The 17,043-nt window shown below is 41.2% G+C and overlaps 1 long non-coding RNA gene across 1 annotated transcript; it reads right to left on the reverse strand.

The window, feature by feature from the left end:
* Positions 1 to 940: 940 nt before the first annotated feature.
* On the reverse strand, positions 941 to 13,698 carry LOC117543973. Its single transcript, XR_004568621.1, has 5 exons — positions 13,645 to 13,698; positions 10,479 to 10,590; positions 10,014 to 10,062; positions 3,022 to 3,388; positions 941 to 2,314 (listed from the first exon to the last, which is right to left on the reverse strand). It is a non-coding gene; the product is annotated as an uncharacterized LOC117543973 (long non-coding RNA).
* Between the last annotated feature and the right edge of the window lie 3,345 nt (positions 13,699 to 17,043).

Here is a 17,043-nt window from a genome sequence, read left to right on the forward strand (position 1 = left end):
ACACCCAGCAACAGAAACACACACAGTCGCAGACACACAGTCACAGCGCACCGGGGAGAGAGCGTGAGGCAGGGACCAATGAGGCAGTTTATATCGGGATTTGGTTTCACAGCCACGGCCTCCTGGGAGAGTGGGGTCTGCCAATAACACTTAAGAGACAGAGCAGGAAAAGTAAGTGCTTTTATTACAGCTCATCACTCATGTAATTTCTGGCAGCATTTGTGATTACAGATCAAGTGATTGACTAACTACACATTCGGCGGCTGAGTTATGAACCGGGGGCCTACCATTCCAGCCCCGGCAGATTCTCCGTGTCGGCTGTAACTCATCCTCTCCCTGGGTGCTAAATCAAAGAGCATACTGCGGCCGGAAGAGTTAAATAATAACTTGAGCTTTATTGTAAATCTGTCAAAAATTAAACCTGTGTGGACGTCCTGGCCCTGATGTTGTACTGCAAGGGGTGAAGAGGCAGGATAGAGGGGATCAATAGAGGCCCAGATGGAGATATTGATGGATGACAGGTGAAGCGGGTGGGTATTTGTGTTTGTGTACGGGTGTGTGCATGTGTGTGTAAGGGGTGGGATTGAATCACCCTGGGGTTAGGTAGAGAGCACGGCTCAGGGTGTTTAATCGACAAGTCTCACCTTGAATCGATCGGAAGGAGTCTTGCAGGGCAAAGACGTGATACACACAACCAACACTTACTCACACACACCAAAACAAACCATAGGGAGTGAGGAGACGGTGAGGTGAGGGCGGATGTCTCAATGCCATCACTATTGCATGGCTGTATAAAGTAAGTGTTGGGTTTGGTAATCACAAAAGCCATCAGACTCACTTCAAAAGCACTTTTGTTTTTTCCTCATCACCCTCCTGGATAAGCAATGCAATACCTTTTAAATACTTTTGTTTAAGTTCACAAAATCAAACCTTTTACCTTTAAACACTGTGACCACAGAAAAAATAGCTTTAATGTTCAGATTTATTTTTTGTCTCAGTGAAAAAATAGCAGAGAAGAAAGCGAACCAAGATAATTTCATACCCATTCAATGTGTCAACATGACTCCTAACACCCTTGTTATGCAAAACCAGGGCTTAAAGTGATTTAATAAATCTTACAAAATAACTAGTCATATTTAAAATCAATATGAATAATACTAAGAAGTAATTGTATTACTTTTTGATGAATGTGTCAAACCATGCACTGCCAACAAACACACACAATAACATCTTATTGACAAAAGGTCCTTTTTGTCAGAGGAACTACTACATGGTTGTGTTCTACATTGTGGCGAAGAAGAACTAGTTTGCAAAGACTGCAACACTAATGTAGGAATATAAACACAGAGCAAAGAAGATTCAAAGAAAATTCTGTTTCCTGTAATAATCCAACTTACTTTGAGTGACCTCACCAAATAGTATTATCTCCATGAGAGCCCAATTCTCTTACACTCAAAAGAGCTATAGTAGCATGCTCATGTGACTCATACTGCAGAGCAGCCATGATAACACTCCACCGTGAAATGTTTTACAAGGGGCCCAAGATCTTAGAGGCTGTTTGTCTTTAATAAACAACATACTGTTAGTATCAAAATTAATGTGGCTCGATAGTACGTAAAATAAAAAAAACACTTTCAACCCGCTCAAGTTCTGCTGAAATGTACCGATTCAAGGCCTCTGCAGCTCCGGCACGCGGCTTTGACTTCAAGTCCAAAGTCTAATGCTTTCAGATAAGATCAAGGTTCATGAGTGTCATTGACTGAGGCTGTTTGTAAGAAGAGCATATTTGCCAAATCACAGTGTGGTGTAGAGTGGAGCCCATTAAGGCTGATCTGGAGTCTGTTTTGGAGAGCTCTTGTGGAGCAAAAGAGGCTGTTTGTCAGTCACCTAGGAGTGAAAAGTATTTAGCTTTGTATGTGGTCTACAAAAAGCATTGTCAGGTAGAAAATAGAGTGCACACTCAATAGCCAGTAACGTTTAAAAGTCCACTGTTGGATAGAACTGTGTATTCCAATAGATTTGTCCAATATGTGCCAAGACAGGAAACCGTTCTTCTGTGTGTGGGACGGTACCTCAATAATTCACAAGGAGAAGGAGTTGGAGTAAGTGTTGGTCCAGGGCAGCAGGAAGGGGGGGGGGGGGGGGGTGGGGGGGCTTCTGAACCATCTCAGATGGCGAGACGAGTCAAGTCTTGAGACAAGTGTGTGGTCTTTTCCTTGAGCAGGGACAACATACTCTGATCAGCAGGACCTGTACATCTCCCAGGATGTCTGGGAAGTTATTTGGACAAATTCCATCAATGTGCAGATCTCTCCTGAATAGATAAAGACAAGAAAGGAATATATATGAAAACAGCCTACTTTGTCCTGAGGATTCGATTACTAGATGCTGGTGAAATTACCTGATGCTTTAACATAATATTGAACCCTGACACGTTCTGATGAAGTAATATATTAAGAGCAAAAACCCAATTCAGTACATTACATTATATACACACTTAAACTATATATCAATGTTCTGTTGGAAGACAATTCCCATTTCTTCATTTGTTCAGTCCCTGGAGAATATAAAGGTTTTTAAATGTCATTGTTAACTGTTTACTGTTTGCAAATTACTTTTCTTGCAGCATTCCATTATTAAAGTCACACCTCAAGCCTGCCAACCAGTTAATGTATACTTGCTTCTTTAATCCCGGCCAAAGTGATTTAATAATGCCTCTTGAAGAACACAAGCACTTAGCTCTCTGAGGCAGGTTGGAGAGTGGATATTCATAGTACTAGTGTAACAAAGAGGGCCAGCAGCCCAGTGACATCAGCGGGTCATCCAGATGTTTCCATCAACTATTTTCAGTCTAATAAAAGTGAAAATGATCTTTGAATTGTACACACAGGGGGCAAAGAAAAATAATTGAAATGTAATATGTGCAAAACCAGCTTTCTTCTCTTTGAAGACAACCATTAAACATAACTAAAAACTGAGGCAATTAGATTATTTGTTTGTGATAGCAACATTAACACTCACCTTTAGAGCCTCAGCTAAAACTCCATCTCTCCATCGGACCTGGTTAAAGATGCAAAGTAGCGAATACTGTCCCTTCTTCTGCATGGTTCTCTCCTCAGCTCCCACGGCCCTGCTGTCCTGCTACATTCTCTCCCATTCCCCCTGGCCAGATTTGATTGATGAGTGGCCATTTCCTCTTCTGTCCATCCCTGTTGAAGACCTGGCAATGGCAAATGCTGAATCGTGTCACGCTCCATCTCCCTCATCTTTGTTTGGTCTTTCTTCTTCCTCTGCAATCTCACTTTCTTCCTCTTTCTCCTGCTCCTCAGAGCTCTCTGGTCTCTCCAGACCATGAAGCAGCTTGAGCTGAACCTGTCTGGATTCCTGTCTGGGTGATACACAATATATGCTGAGGTTCTTCCTACTGTGAGACAATTTGAATGTAATGTAATAGTAGATTGACAGGAAAACAGACAACATTTGATAGAAGGCATTTACCTATATAAAAAGGATGGAAAATGGCATAAACTGCACCCATGTGCTTTCATGAACTCTTGACAGATTCACTTCTGATCCAAACCTCTGCTTTGCCAACAAAGCTTAAAGTTGAGTTCATGCAACCTTCATGATTAATACAATTTAGTCAGTGTGTACTTTTCTAGGCAGAGAGTGTCTTACCTAAGGGCAGTAATGAGTGCATTACTGGACACAAGGTAACCAATATGAATCTAATCTTAATAGTTTTATGTTTGCTCTTGACTTATATTTTTAAGTAATTGATTTAACTTTAACTTACCTAAGTAACTAGCTACTGTACCTACTGTATCCATTGTCTGAATAAGGAAAATACATTTGACACCGTTACCATAAATCAACTACAGTCTATTGTTGTGTGTGTGTGTGTGTGTGTGTGTGTGTGTGTGTGTGTGTGTGTGTGTGTGTGAGAGAGAAATGCCCTTGTTAGGTTGCCTTCATCAGTGCACAGTGTAATTCTAATTGGCTTTATTAGGGGGCTTAAATCTAATACCAGCTCTGTGCGCTGCCTTAGGCTCTGTGGGTGTGGGTGTGGGTATGTGGGTGTGTGTGTGTGTGTAAGTGTGCACACCTCTGTTTGATGTTTACAACTAACCCGATCTCTTCTAGAATGTTTTCTATGTAACAGCCATGAGAAAACAGACAAACGCCGTAACATTTCCTCCTCTGCTTCAGCCTGAGAGCAGAGCCAGAGTCAATCATCAAATACAGCATTTAGATGTTCAAGTCCAATGAAACAACAGCACTGTAGCACCAGATATAATGATACAGACTTAGGGCAAGAGAAAAGCTGCATGAGACTGCACCACAACATTTGACCCCATTTAAAAACTTGATTCCAATTAGATAGTTCTGGGAGTAAATAATTTAAGAGACCCTTTCTCAATGAACACACACATTTTTTTACGAGCATGCATGTATGCGTGTGCATCAAAATGATCGTTAACCTATGAACATATACGCACGATTCTGTGCACACATGAACACGCACGTGCACCCGGATACATTCCACTATGCTCTGGAAACAGACTTCTTAATGAAGCCTTCCCCAAGTGAAAGTAGAGCAGAAATACATACTGGCCCATTTCTGCCTTCAGTTCACCCTCCTCTTCTCGCTGTCTCCCTCACCTTCTCCACATCATTTGTTTTATTCATGTTTTCGTTGTCTTTCTCTGTTGTCTCAATGAGTTAAATCACAACCCCTAATTTATGGCTACAGGCAAAGACACCTCTACAAACAAACTGGCTGATGAGAGGGGATGACTGAAAACATACGCGCCTAGCGGTGTGTGTGTACATCTTAAAATGTCTGTTACTGTCTTTTTATCTACGGTTATTTACATAAGAAATGACAACGTGTGTAAAAGAATGGCTGTGATGCAAAATGAAAAAGGCTGTGCACTGGAGGAGAGGGGAAGGGAGAGAGGGGGAGTAAATCCAGTGACACTGAGTGGGGAGCGCTCAGGTGTGGTGAGAGGATTATACAAAAACCCTGAGTATGAATGACAGTAAACACCTGAATGACAGAGAGACAGGGAGGGGCGGGAGCTTGTGTGTGTGTGTGGCTCTGGGTGACAGTTGAGTGGTCTTCACTGATATTCAGAGGTGAGTGAATATATTCTCCACTTAATGCTTTGAGGGTTGTGCCGTTTACTCAAGTGCAACTTCTTATAGTATACTATGTTATTTTACAGCATGTTTTAAAGAAACTGAAACAATGAATGAAAGAGGATTTGAGAAGCAAACAATGCATGTGTGGGAATGAGGATGTCAACAAGGCAGGCATGGAGGAAGATATCAATCAGGAGAGATCCACTGCAAGAGTTAGGGGGCTGTTGAGTTAGAGAGCGAGTCACAGATTGAGTTATACAGTATGTCAATAATAGGGCTATAGAGCAAGAAAGAGGAGGTATGTTTATCTTACTTTCACTGTGTTTTCTTTCACTGCGTTGGGAGGGGATCGCTGACAAGGTCTCTGAATCAAGCTTCAGTTTCTGAGTGAGCACGGCCCCTGTTCCCCTCTGAAACACAAACACACCTCTCATCACCTCCGATCAACACTTCGATGCCCTTTTGCGTCTTCTTTTTTACATCTTTTGCTCAGGTTTCTTTATTTCATGACTTTTCAGTTGCCACGTCACTATTTAAACATCATTAAGAGAAAGAGAGTTTCAATTTATATTTATTTGCAACTGACAAATCTGAAAGCATGTCAAACTATCTGCTGATTGTTCTTTACTCGCCTGGCAGGATAGATAAACTTAGCTGCTTTTTTTGCAAGTCATTAGAAGGAGTGCCAACACATTCACCCCCTCTTGTGAAATGCTCAAATGTGTTTTTAACCTTTGTCTTAAGGTTACATTCAGAGAAGAGCAATGCATGTTAACTCCTAGATCTGCTCTTAGTGAAATCCCTCACCTCTAAAGCTATATCAGTGTACAGCGCTGACTCTACATGAAGCGTGACCCCGTTTCCCCCACGGCGACCCCCTCCTTCTTTTTACAGCCTTGGAAGATAGAGGAGCACAGGGGAAAGGCATGCCAAGCTAGTAGACACTTTTAAGCAAAGATTAAAGGTTTTTCTTTTTAATCAGTCATTTGGCAGCGATGTTAGCATTTCACCCTAGTGCGGCTAAGGATCCATTTTTAATGCTGCGGTGCAGAGAGCAGACAGGGTGATTGGCAAGAGAGAAGCTATTTACAAATGATCTATTTACACATTTTCCATAGAAATATGCGGAGGGCACAATTGACATCTCTTACAGAATTTTAAATAAGCTCTCTCCCTCTCTCTTTTGTCATGAGGCACGACCTCTGTGAGCCCCTGATGATCATTGCTTTCTGTGCGTTTATGTGTGTGTGTTCACTCACATGTGTCTCACATGTAAGAATAATAAAGGCATCTACACCTCTCCCTTGTGTTGCATTGTTCCATGTTGTGCTGCCAAGGGCTGGGTAACTAGGTCAATCAACCCTGGTGTAAACACATCAATAATAATCCACCAAGAACATGCTAATGACAATGACTCTTTTTAATTTATATCTTTACTTTACCCCCTTCTATGCCAAAATACAGCTTTATTTATGCAGTGTTACTCCTTGAGGGATGTCAACCTCGGCTTGTAAATATCTAAGTAAAAGTAGGTACTTAGCTCACATACATATTGGATGTACTGTAAGGGTATGCCCTCCTCAGTAACAATACAGCAAAGTCTAAAAAAGTTATAACCAAGTAACACACAATATGTTTGTTGTTGCATAAAATAGATACATTTATTTGATTATGAGAAACATAGAATTAGCTAAGGGTTCATTCCAGTGTGTTGAATATTGGCAATGTTTGACAGGTATACTCTGAAACACTGCACTGAAAGAAGGCCTTGACCAGCAAATCTTGAAAAGTGGTCCATGCACAACTACATAATGACTCAAGACTATTAGATGCTTCAGATAAAAAAATGCCTGTGCATAAAGCAGGTTGGTGTTAAATATTGGTGATGTTAGACAGTTGTACAAGACACCAGGACATAATCTCACGTTATAGACAACGGAAACCTTTAGACCTAAACAAGTTCATGTTTGGACAGACCTGACACTGCCGTCTCCACACACATCAGTCTTCATATCCACCCTGAATCAATCCATATCCATCACCCCATCATCCATTATCCAACCATCCATTCATTCATGCAGTCAACCAGCCTTCAAGCCAACCAGCCCACACACCATTGATCCAATGATTGACCCTGCACTGGGAGGATCAATACTCTCTTAAATGGCATCATTGTAAGCGCTTAGGCACAATGGCCATACGTTGTTTGTACAGTTCATTTCCAAGGTAGCCAGGCCGTGCAGGGCTCTAACCCCAGTCAACTCTCCTTTCTCCTCCACTTGTGATAAGAGCAGAGAAAATAGGGAGGCACTGAAAAAAAGGCATTGAGGAGCAAACATTCTTTACGCAATACAACAAAAGGAGCACTGGTCCATGCAAAACTACTTGTAATGACTCAAGACTATCAGATTCTTCCGATAAAGATGCCTGTGCATAAAGCAGATATACAGATACATAACTATAATGTAACAAAGGAAAGTAGACAGAAAGGAGGATTAACATAAGTCATGTCTGATGTTGAACTGAACCATGTCACATTAGACACACATTTACTCCACTTCAGATAACTCTACTATTACTCTATGCAAGTAGTGAATAGAAATCATTCCTTAGATTTCTGACTGGTAAAGTAATAACCTAAACAGTATGAACCTGGAGGAGTACTATTCAGTAGACTCATGTTCAGTATATCACTGTGTGGCCTATTGTGGTTTGGTGTGCATACAGAAACCCTGTTGGGTTAGAGCTGAGGCCGGGTCTTGGCATTAAATGACTGGGACTCTGACAAGACTCCGAGTTCTGTCACAGCGGTTCACAGGTCTTGTTAGCCAAGGTGTCGGCAGGGGTGGAAATGACTGTGTGTGTGTGTGTGTGTGTGCGTGTGTGTGTGAGGTGAACATTAGACAGCACTCTTACCTCCACCTCCTCACCTGACACCAGCAATAAAACTAAACAGGCCAAGGTGCTGTGTGTGTGTGTGTGTGTGTGTGTGTGTGTGTGTGTGTGTGTGTGTGTGTGTGTGTGTGTGTGTGTGTGTGTGTGTGTGTGGACATGCACACAGGGGAAAAGAAGGGGCATGTGTGCTGCAGGGTTGTTGCTGCTGTCACCAATTTGCCGGGGCCTCCAGACGGGAGTAGGAGCAAGGTGACGGAGCTGTGGCTTGATAAACACAGAAGCCCTGCTTCGATTTCCCATCCAGTCCACTTTGGAAACACATGGCTCTTCCTGGGCGCTCGTGGCCAGGGGAGGAAGAAGGAGAAGGGGGAGGAAAAAGGAGAAGCGGGAGGAAGAAGGAGAAGGAGGAGCAAAAGGGGAGGAAAAAGGAGAGCCACAGGAGAGATCTAGTGATGGGTGTGCAGTGAGGAAGAATAGCAGCCAGGAGGAAGGTTGGGAGAGGGAGTAATGGGGGAAGGTAGAGAATGTGAGAAAAATAGGGCAGAAAGAGGTGACAGGCCTTGTGGGACCAGGTGTGTTCCAAAGAGGTGGCATACCTTCCATACTTCCATAGACTGACACAGAGAAAGAACAAGAGAAATTAAGAAAAGAGAGAAGAAAAAAGAAAAAGACGGATGTGATAAAGTTGAGGAATCTTCTAAACAACCTACACTCTCAAATATTTCTTTACAGATGAAAACACAACTTACACAGTCAAACTTCTCTTCTTAGCCCCCCCTCTCAATCTTTTCTTCCCTCCATCTCTTTCCTTTTTGCTTGGAAACCACTTGCCGTGTTCCGCCTTTCAACTAACATCAGAAGTTTAAAGACCAGCTCCAGTTGGAAGAGCAGAGGAGTGTCAGTGAGGGAGGTGAGGCACCAAACTCCCCTCTGCCCCCCTAGAGAGTTAAGGAGATCACATTTTAACCCCCCCACCAAACCACACCCTGCCGCTCCTCTCCTCCATACCTTAATACCAACATAAGAGGACAAGTGTGGGCTCTAAGCACCAGTGATCAAACACGAGCGGCTGCTGGTTGCGCTAGGCTCAGGACGGTTGGCCTAATAGGATTGAAAGCCCCCAGGTGAGCCAAAGGACACCTTCAATCAGCATGATTAGCCAGAGGCTCAACAGCACTTCTAGCAAAAGTACTAACTGATGTACAGTGCTAAAAGGATCACATGGGTTGTGGAGAATGTATGCAAGTCATGGAGTGCCGTGCCATGGTTGACGGTGCATGTCAAAGTTGTGTGGGGATTGATGAGTTTAAAGTTGCATGCCGTTTTAATGTGTCAGAATGATCTTGAGATTTTGACTGTTTGGTAATCACTTTTAAGTTCACTAAAGCGTGTGATGTGTGGAGCAGTGGAATAATCTTGTCTTTCTGGCTCCTTATAAAAACAGTGTATGATGTATACATGTATGCACACAGCTTTAATGCAAGTACACATAGGCAGAGGATCTGCATGCCCTCACCATGCATAAGTACACACACGCACACTGACTGACATACTGACACACACACACACTCACAGAATGACATACTGACACACACAGGCTTTTATAAACTCATCACATCCAAAAAACAATTACCAGAGACTGAGCTCATCACTGACTAAGCAAAAGTCATCCAGCGTGTAAAACACACAATATAATTAGCACACATCAAGCTGCTGTGTCCTACTGTGCATTAATGATGCCTCCCTCTGAAGTGAATGATGGTTTGATGAGTGAAAAAGTGAGTGAGGAGGGGCTTTGAGGAGGAGCAAGACATCATTTGGAGAGATGAGAAGCGAGTGTGGTGGGAAAAGGGGCGAGAAATAAGACACAAAACATGAATTTCCCTGGTTTGCCTATGGTGACGCACTCTCGTTGCCCCCAAAAACAATTAACCAGAGAGATATGAACATGGGATAGTGGACAGTCTACTCACTTGTATTGAGGGCCATCACATGCTAGGTTCCACAGGCGGCATCATACACCTGCATAAAATGAAAATGTATTTTAGGCAAGATTTCAAAGCAGATCAGATGAGGTATAATCTCATAAATGTTCCCCAAGACCCCCCTGCAACAGAATTGTTTATATTAAGCTGAATCCAATGGAACTTTAATTAAAAGAAAGTTTGTTTAACTGTATTCGATGAGGTGATCATTAAAGATTCTGATGCTAATAAGTTATGCTTTTATCACATCATCGATGAGGTGTTCAAGCGCTACATACTTCAGACTTTAAACCAGAAAGCAGTGCACATTTCAGCTGTCTGTGCTAAAGTGCAGACCATTTAAAAATATATGCATATGCAGCTCAAACTCATTTACTGGGAAAACCTTGGGTCTGTCATCTACTTTAGACCTGAAAAGTCTGAACACATGTGTCCAGTCATTCTGATACACACCTTCCTGCCAGCCGGTGGAACAGGCTGTGGGGTCCAGAGCTTTTGAGGCCAGGGTAATCACTAACCCAGGACACACAGAGGATCTGTCCCAAGAGAAGCAGCTCTGCACCTGCTGGAGATATGAACCAAAGGGACGAAATGTTCCAACAGATACATCAGAAATACATACAATGTCACCTTGCCACTTATTTTATGCATTTTAATCTGAACAATTAGAAGTAAAAGAAGCCAAATTATGATCTATTGGTATGCTGGTCACATGTTTCTGACCATCTCCAATGTGTAGCCAGATTCTCATTGTAGGTCCATGATCATTTTTACTAGGGACTGTTAAAAAAACACAAACAAATGATGTTGTCATGCTCGAATAACACAACTAAGTATCACAAGTGGTTGTGCCCTTTCAAAAGTGCTGGGGTGAGGAAGAAACTAGTCCCCAGTCTACCACAGACAAAACAATATTTAAAAAATACTGACTCCCAATAAGACACGTTAAAAGTCTTAATATTCACATCTTATTATTTTGGTTTCATTCTGAGCAAAGAGTAGATTTACATCGCTGTCTTGAGACAGTTACCCCACAAACACCCTCTCACCTGTCTCTGTGGTTTGTTGAGCAGAGAAAGCACATTCATAGTTGACATTTATCAAAGACACACACAAACACACAGTATGTACTCGCATACAGAAAACACTCAAGCATCCACTCACTCATGCTACCTCAAGTCTGCCTATTTAAACCTGCCACTAATACATTTATATTTACTGCCTGCATTGAGGACTTTTAAATTATAGCGTACAATAAACCTGGCACACACATCTCAAAAGCTCTTTCAGGGGATGTTAAAGCAATATAGTAAGCAATTTTCCAAAGTGGATTACAAATTTCACATCTAGGTTTTATTGCACATTACGATAACTTAACCACATCTAAATGTTCCGCATAAATGGGAAATATGTGCTGCTTAATATGCTATTTTTCATTTTTTAAGAAGCGCTTTGCAAACCCTGCCAAGCGCGGGAGCATGCTGGTTTGTGTGGTGGGGGAGTCAATAATCTTTATGAGGTGGATTTTAATTACAAGGAGATAACTGAGCATCCTCCTCACGGCAAGCCTCCATCAATCTCTATTCTGCATCAAGCCATGGCACACACACACACACACACACACACACACACACACACACACACACACACACACACACACACACACTTACTCATACCCTTTCAGACGCGATTGATCAATCAATCAGTAATGTATTATTTTTTGTCATCGACGCAAACCATATAAAAGCATTTGAGGCAGGCGTTGTTAGATGGATTTTACGACTAATACATGCATGTTCATACACACACACATATACAGAGACGCTGGCAGGGTAATCCAGCTAAAAAAGGTTAAGGCTGATGTTTTTCCAAAGAACGACGGTCTGTAAAAGGTCAGGTCAATCATGAGCTAAGCATGCATCATAAGCAATCCATAAAGAGCTTGTTTTGAATTATAACATTTAATAGATCACCTAAAGACATGACTGTAACACCGGCAGCTATAGGGCTTCACTCTCCAAATATCTTGAATGTGCCAAGAATTCAAACGGGACTGAACTTAATATGTTGACTGCAGTTCATTTAATGAAGCAGTGGCATTTCCAGCGCACACAGAGCCAGCAGACATCTCTGTTCAACAATAGGCAATTCTTTAACAGAATATTGCAGTACAGCAGTAGGCTGTAAATGTGCCCTGGTCTTGTAACAAGTACAATGCATTTTCTCTCTAAGTGGCTGATGTAACATTTGTAGTGTAACCACTTTAATTCCAGCTGTCACGCAGAAGGCAAGCAGCAATTGAAGGAGAAGTTGCCTGACACTTTGTAATGGTGTAAATGTATTAGAACTAGTTCTGAGACAGTTCAATGGCTCTCTATGGAGCCGAGGGGAGATGAATCAGACTGCAGAAAATCATACAAGTTAGAGGATAAAGAGGTAGGTAAAAAAGAAGATGGTACAAAGGACAAACTGATACGACCTGTAATGCATTGTAAAATGTATTCAGCAAAGAGCTCTCTGAGTTTGGCTTTTTAGTAAAACAGAAAAGAGAGTCAAGCTACTGGAAAAGCTGATGTAAAGGGATGGTGTGCCTCCTTATGTCTCAGTCTTATTAATAACAAAGTAGCCAAAGGGATAGTCAAGGGTCTTAGCAGCATAGTTTAGGGGATAGCTGCTTGAACAACAAGTCAATTCATTATGTACATCATCATTCTTATAACACTAAAACCGGGTGCAGCATTACACAATTTTGCTTGGTTTAAGAGATATTGAGAGCTAATGAGGTTGAATTTGTGCTCCGAGTGATGTCATATGAGGACACTGAATCCTTGTAGTGTTAATTAAAACTCAATGATGTAGATGAAAAATTAGCATGGCTGAAAGCCAGAGTGAGGGGTACTGCTGGGAAAATAAGGTTTTAAAGTTAAGAAGTTGTTATTATATTATGCAGAGTGAATACAACTTTTAAAGATATTTTAAAAACATCACAATGAGATATCTGCAGTAAAATTATGCAGCTGGAGGTTTGAGTAAAGCTGTGATATAAGCGACTACAATGTGATCTATGAAAAAGAAAAAGTCGTTGATATGTAAAGATTTAGTGGAGTAATGTCATTGTGAGCAGGGAATCTAGCATGTGTAGCACACTTGGACATTAAAAAAGGGACTTCCAGGCGTGCATAAGTTTAAAACCAAATCTTTTATTTTGTTCGTTCATTCCGTTACATACAGTCCAAACGTACAAGCACATCACTGCACGAGGCTGCAGACACTCGGCACTGTCTAATGAGTGATTTATCGGAATTAACATTCGTTTACATTCTGGTCTTATACAAACACAACAACTAACCCGCTAAAAACATTACCTGATACCATTCAGCACATATGCACAACTCACGATATAGCTAAAGGTGGTTACACTCTAGGTGCAATTAAACTAGCAGGTGACGCACATTAGACGCTCGACATTAAACTGGCAAATCTACGATAAAACATATAAATGCATATGATATGCATTAGCGCTAGTTTGTTACAGTTTCATAATAAATACATACATATATATATATATATATATCGTGTCAATACTTTTACACAACTCCTCGTGATCACATTAGCTTACCTTTAACATTGCGTTAAGTGCGTTTCACCTGAAGGACCCCTGAGCTGCCCTCTGTGCCTGTGAGTTTTACTCTTATTAAATGTAACTTCACCTACTAAATATAAAAAGTGGCATTGCACATGATTACATCATAAAACGACAGGTTAATTAAGTGCTAAAAAATACAACAATATATAAATAAAGTGCATTTGCAATACAATACAGTTTCATGTCCATAACCAGTCCCAATATTACTATGTGTGCGTGTTGTAATCAGGGCTTCTCTGTTTTAGTGCATGTGAGTCCATGTGTTTTTCCCACTGGCTAAGGTCGTCCCGACCAACACCGCTGAGGCAAATGCGTAATACACCTCATATATTTAATAACATATATATTTAAAGGTTATGTGTAACTAAGTAACGACTTAGTATTGTTTATTTATTATTTATTATGTGTAACACACAATGTACAAGGCATTATTTGCTTCACATAAATGCTTTGTTCCACATTGGCAGCAAAAATCATCACAATATCCAAGTTCCGTAGTTACTTTATTTGTACTGAACACTTTAATGCTATAATAATACAGCTGTTGAAAAAATGAAAACTGCACTATCATCACAGGTTGAATGTTTGGCTCACCTGTGACGGCTGATGTCCCCTGCCTTTATCTGTGACCTTAGTTAGCTGAGAATAGTTGAGGAGACGAGGAGTGTATCTAAGAATCCAGTCTCTCCAGTCTATTAAACTCTCCAAGTCCAAGCTGTCTAAGCGTTACAATGATATGTGTCAGTTGCATGATTAAATACAAGTTTAATCCCAACGACTTCATTGCTGATAGACAGAATAGTTAAATAACGACACATGTCTGAGTGGTATTTCAATTTTGGGGAAAGAACAATCTTCCCATTTTGTTTCGCACCAGCAGGTCACTGGGATCTATCATTTCATGCAAATGTATGCTGCCCTATGATGTTGCCCTGCATTCCTGAATGTAAACATAGTTGTTAAATTTGTCAAATAATATTTGTGTATCACATCTGGATTATCATAATTTAGCTGCATCTCTGTAAAACCTTGTTATCATCTGCTGTGTAAGGATATCCTGTATCACCTGAAACTGGCAATTCAACTCTGCTAAAATGGCTTTTACTAAGGAGGAAATACCTTTAAAAGAGGCATGTTTCTTTCACTGGCCAAAAATCAGCTGTGTTTAATTTATCATCATGTGCAACTGCCTGGCAATGCAATCCCCTATCGTTGAGTGGGTCTGTGTAAAACCCCTATTCGAACACAAAGGCCTAATAACTATAGCGTCTTCTGCAGTACAATAGAACACATTGTCCTTAATTTACATCTCTTTCTCTGTGTTACAAATGGTGAGGCTGCTCAATTTGACTTCTCTCAGCTGTCCTGCTCCCCTCTCTCCTGCTCGCTCCTGCAGAGATGAAGGGCTTTCTGCACTGTGCTCATGTGCACACCGGCATGCCCTGGCATATGTTTGAAAGTGAGCACAATATGTGTGGGTTTACATTTGAATGTGTGTGTGCGCCATTCGGTAATCTAGGTCTTTAATTGCTTATTCGTATGTGCGCTACTGTGAGGATTTGTAGATGCGTGGCAGCATATGTTCCTGCTGTGAGTGAATGTCTATGTATTTATAGTTGTGAGTGTATGCGCTCCCATTATTGTGTGTGTGGGTAATTTTACTTGCATTTAGGTACAGTTAGTGAGCAGATGTGTCCGTACCTTTGTGCACCTGAGTTTGTGCACGTGTTTATGTGTATGCATGTGTTTATACATGTGCATATTTGTGTGTGTCTGAGTGAGTGAGCACTGTCAGGTGCTGCTCCATGCTGTGCCAGCTGCATCTGGAGCCATCTGTGTTGGTGCTCAGTGGGAGGGGAGCGGATGACTTTAATGTACTTGAACCCCAGACAGACCTTTCCCAGACAGTCGTCAGTATGAAACCAAGACAACTGGGCCCAGTCAAGCTGAACGGGCTGATCTGGGTGGTGAGCAGGAGACAGACGCTTTGGTTACACTGTAACCCCCGGTCAGACACACTAGGGAACCTCTGGCAGTCAGATACGCACAAACACTGGAATCTGTTTGTTTCAATCATATAAGAGGTGTGTTTTGGATCAGAGGACACTCTGCTTTTCTTAGCTGTCAGAGTTGTGCTGCCTATTTTCTACAATGTAACAAAGGTTTACTTATTCCCATGTGTTTATTTATTTTAAATGACAGCTAATGTTTCTCATTTGGGTAACAAATACGCAACTCCAGTGGCACTTGTCCTCAATTTTTTTTTTAAACATATACTACAAACTATTCTCGTGGTGTTTACATTTACAAATGATATGATATACATATTGGTAAATAATGAATTATATTAAATACTCTACTAAAGTTTAGACTTAGGCCTTGATTGTCTTGCTTGTGACTTCCCCTTTTGCCCCCCAGTCTTATTCTCTATATGCTATGAGATAATTAAAAATAACACAAAGAAAGATATCTGTTCAATATTATCAACACTTCACCCGCAAAAAACAACAATACCAAAGTAACACACAAAGAGAGCACAGAGGCCTAACAATAATCTTTCAGCAACAATATGATTAGTGAAGCACAAAATCAATTAATGCAGCAGTGGAATCAATAGGTGTCTCTCAGCATATATGTCCTGCAGTTAATTAATAAACAAAAAGGACATTAAGCAGCAGAGCATCAGACTGTGGCAACGACTGTCATCAGTCACCAAGTGTGTACTGATGGCATCAGCAGGAAGGGAAAGGGAAAACATAGACAGATATAAATGTGAGCATAGCAAAATACCAAACACACCCACAGGGAATGATGCTTACACTACACACATACATTTGAGCATGCCCATGCATGGACATACTAATAAACAAAACGCACTCATACACATGCCCTTTCACAAACCTTTTTTTTTGCATGTTATGGTCTTACACACAGAGAAAGAAATGTAAATCCCTGGTATCAATAAAGCTTATTTGACACTACCGTAGAAGCCCAGACCATATTAGCATCAATTTGGAACAGGCCCAGGGTTCGATGAGGCTGAACTATGTTGGAACCGGGCCCGGGGGTTTCCACCACCACCAGGCTGGCTCACTTGTTATTTACCATGGCTGACGAGGCCGAATTGCAAGAGATAGACTAAAATAGACGTAGTCATCTGAAGTCGTACCTCAAACATGATAAACACATGGTACATGCTCTATCTAGTTTATAAAAATACATTTCACATAAAGGTAATAAGCAACAACACTGGAAAAAAAAGGTGCTTAAATTGTTTATGCTTTATTTCTATCTGTAATCTGCTCCTCCAAATGTCAGGCCTGCATGCTTTTGTATATTTTGCTATTAGTATTTTTTGTATCAGGCATATAT

The sequence above is a fragment of the Gymnodraco acuticeps genome, unplaced genomic scaffold (assembly GCF_902827175.1).
Source record: "Gymnodraco acuticeps unplaced genomic scaffold, fGymAcu1.1, whole genome shotgun sequence".
Lineage (NCBI taxonomy): Eukaryota > Metazoa > Chordata > Actinopteri > Perciformes > Bathydraconidae > Gymnodraco > Gymnodraco acuticeps.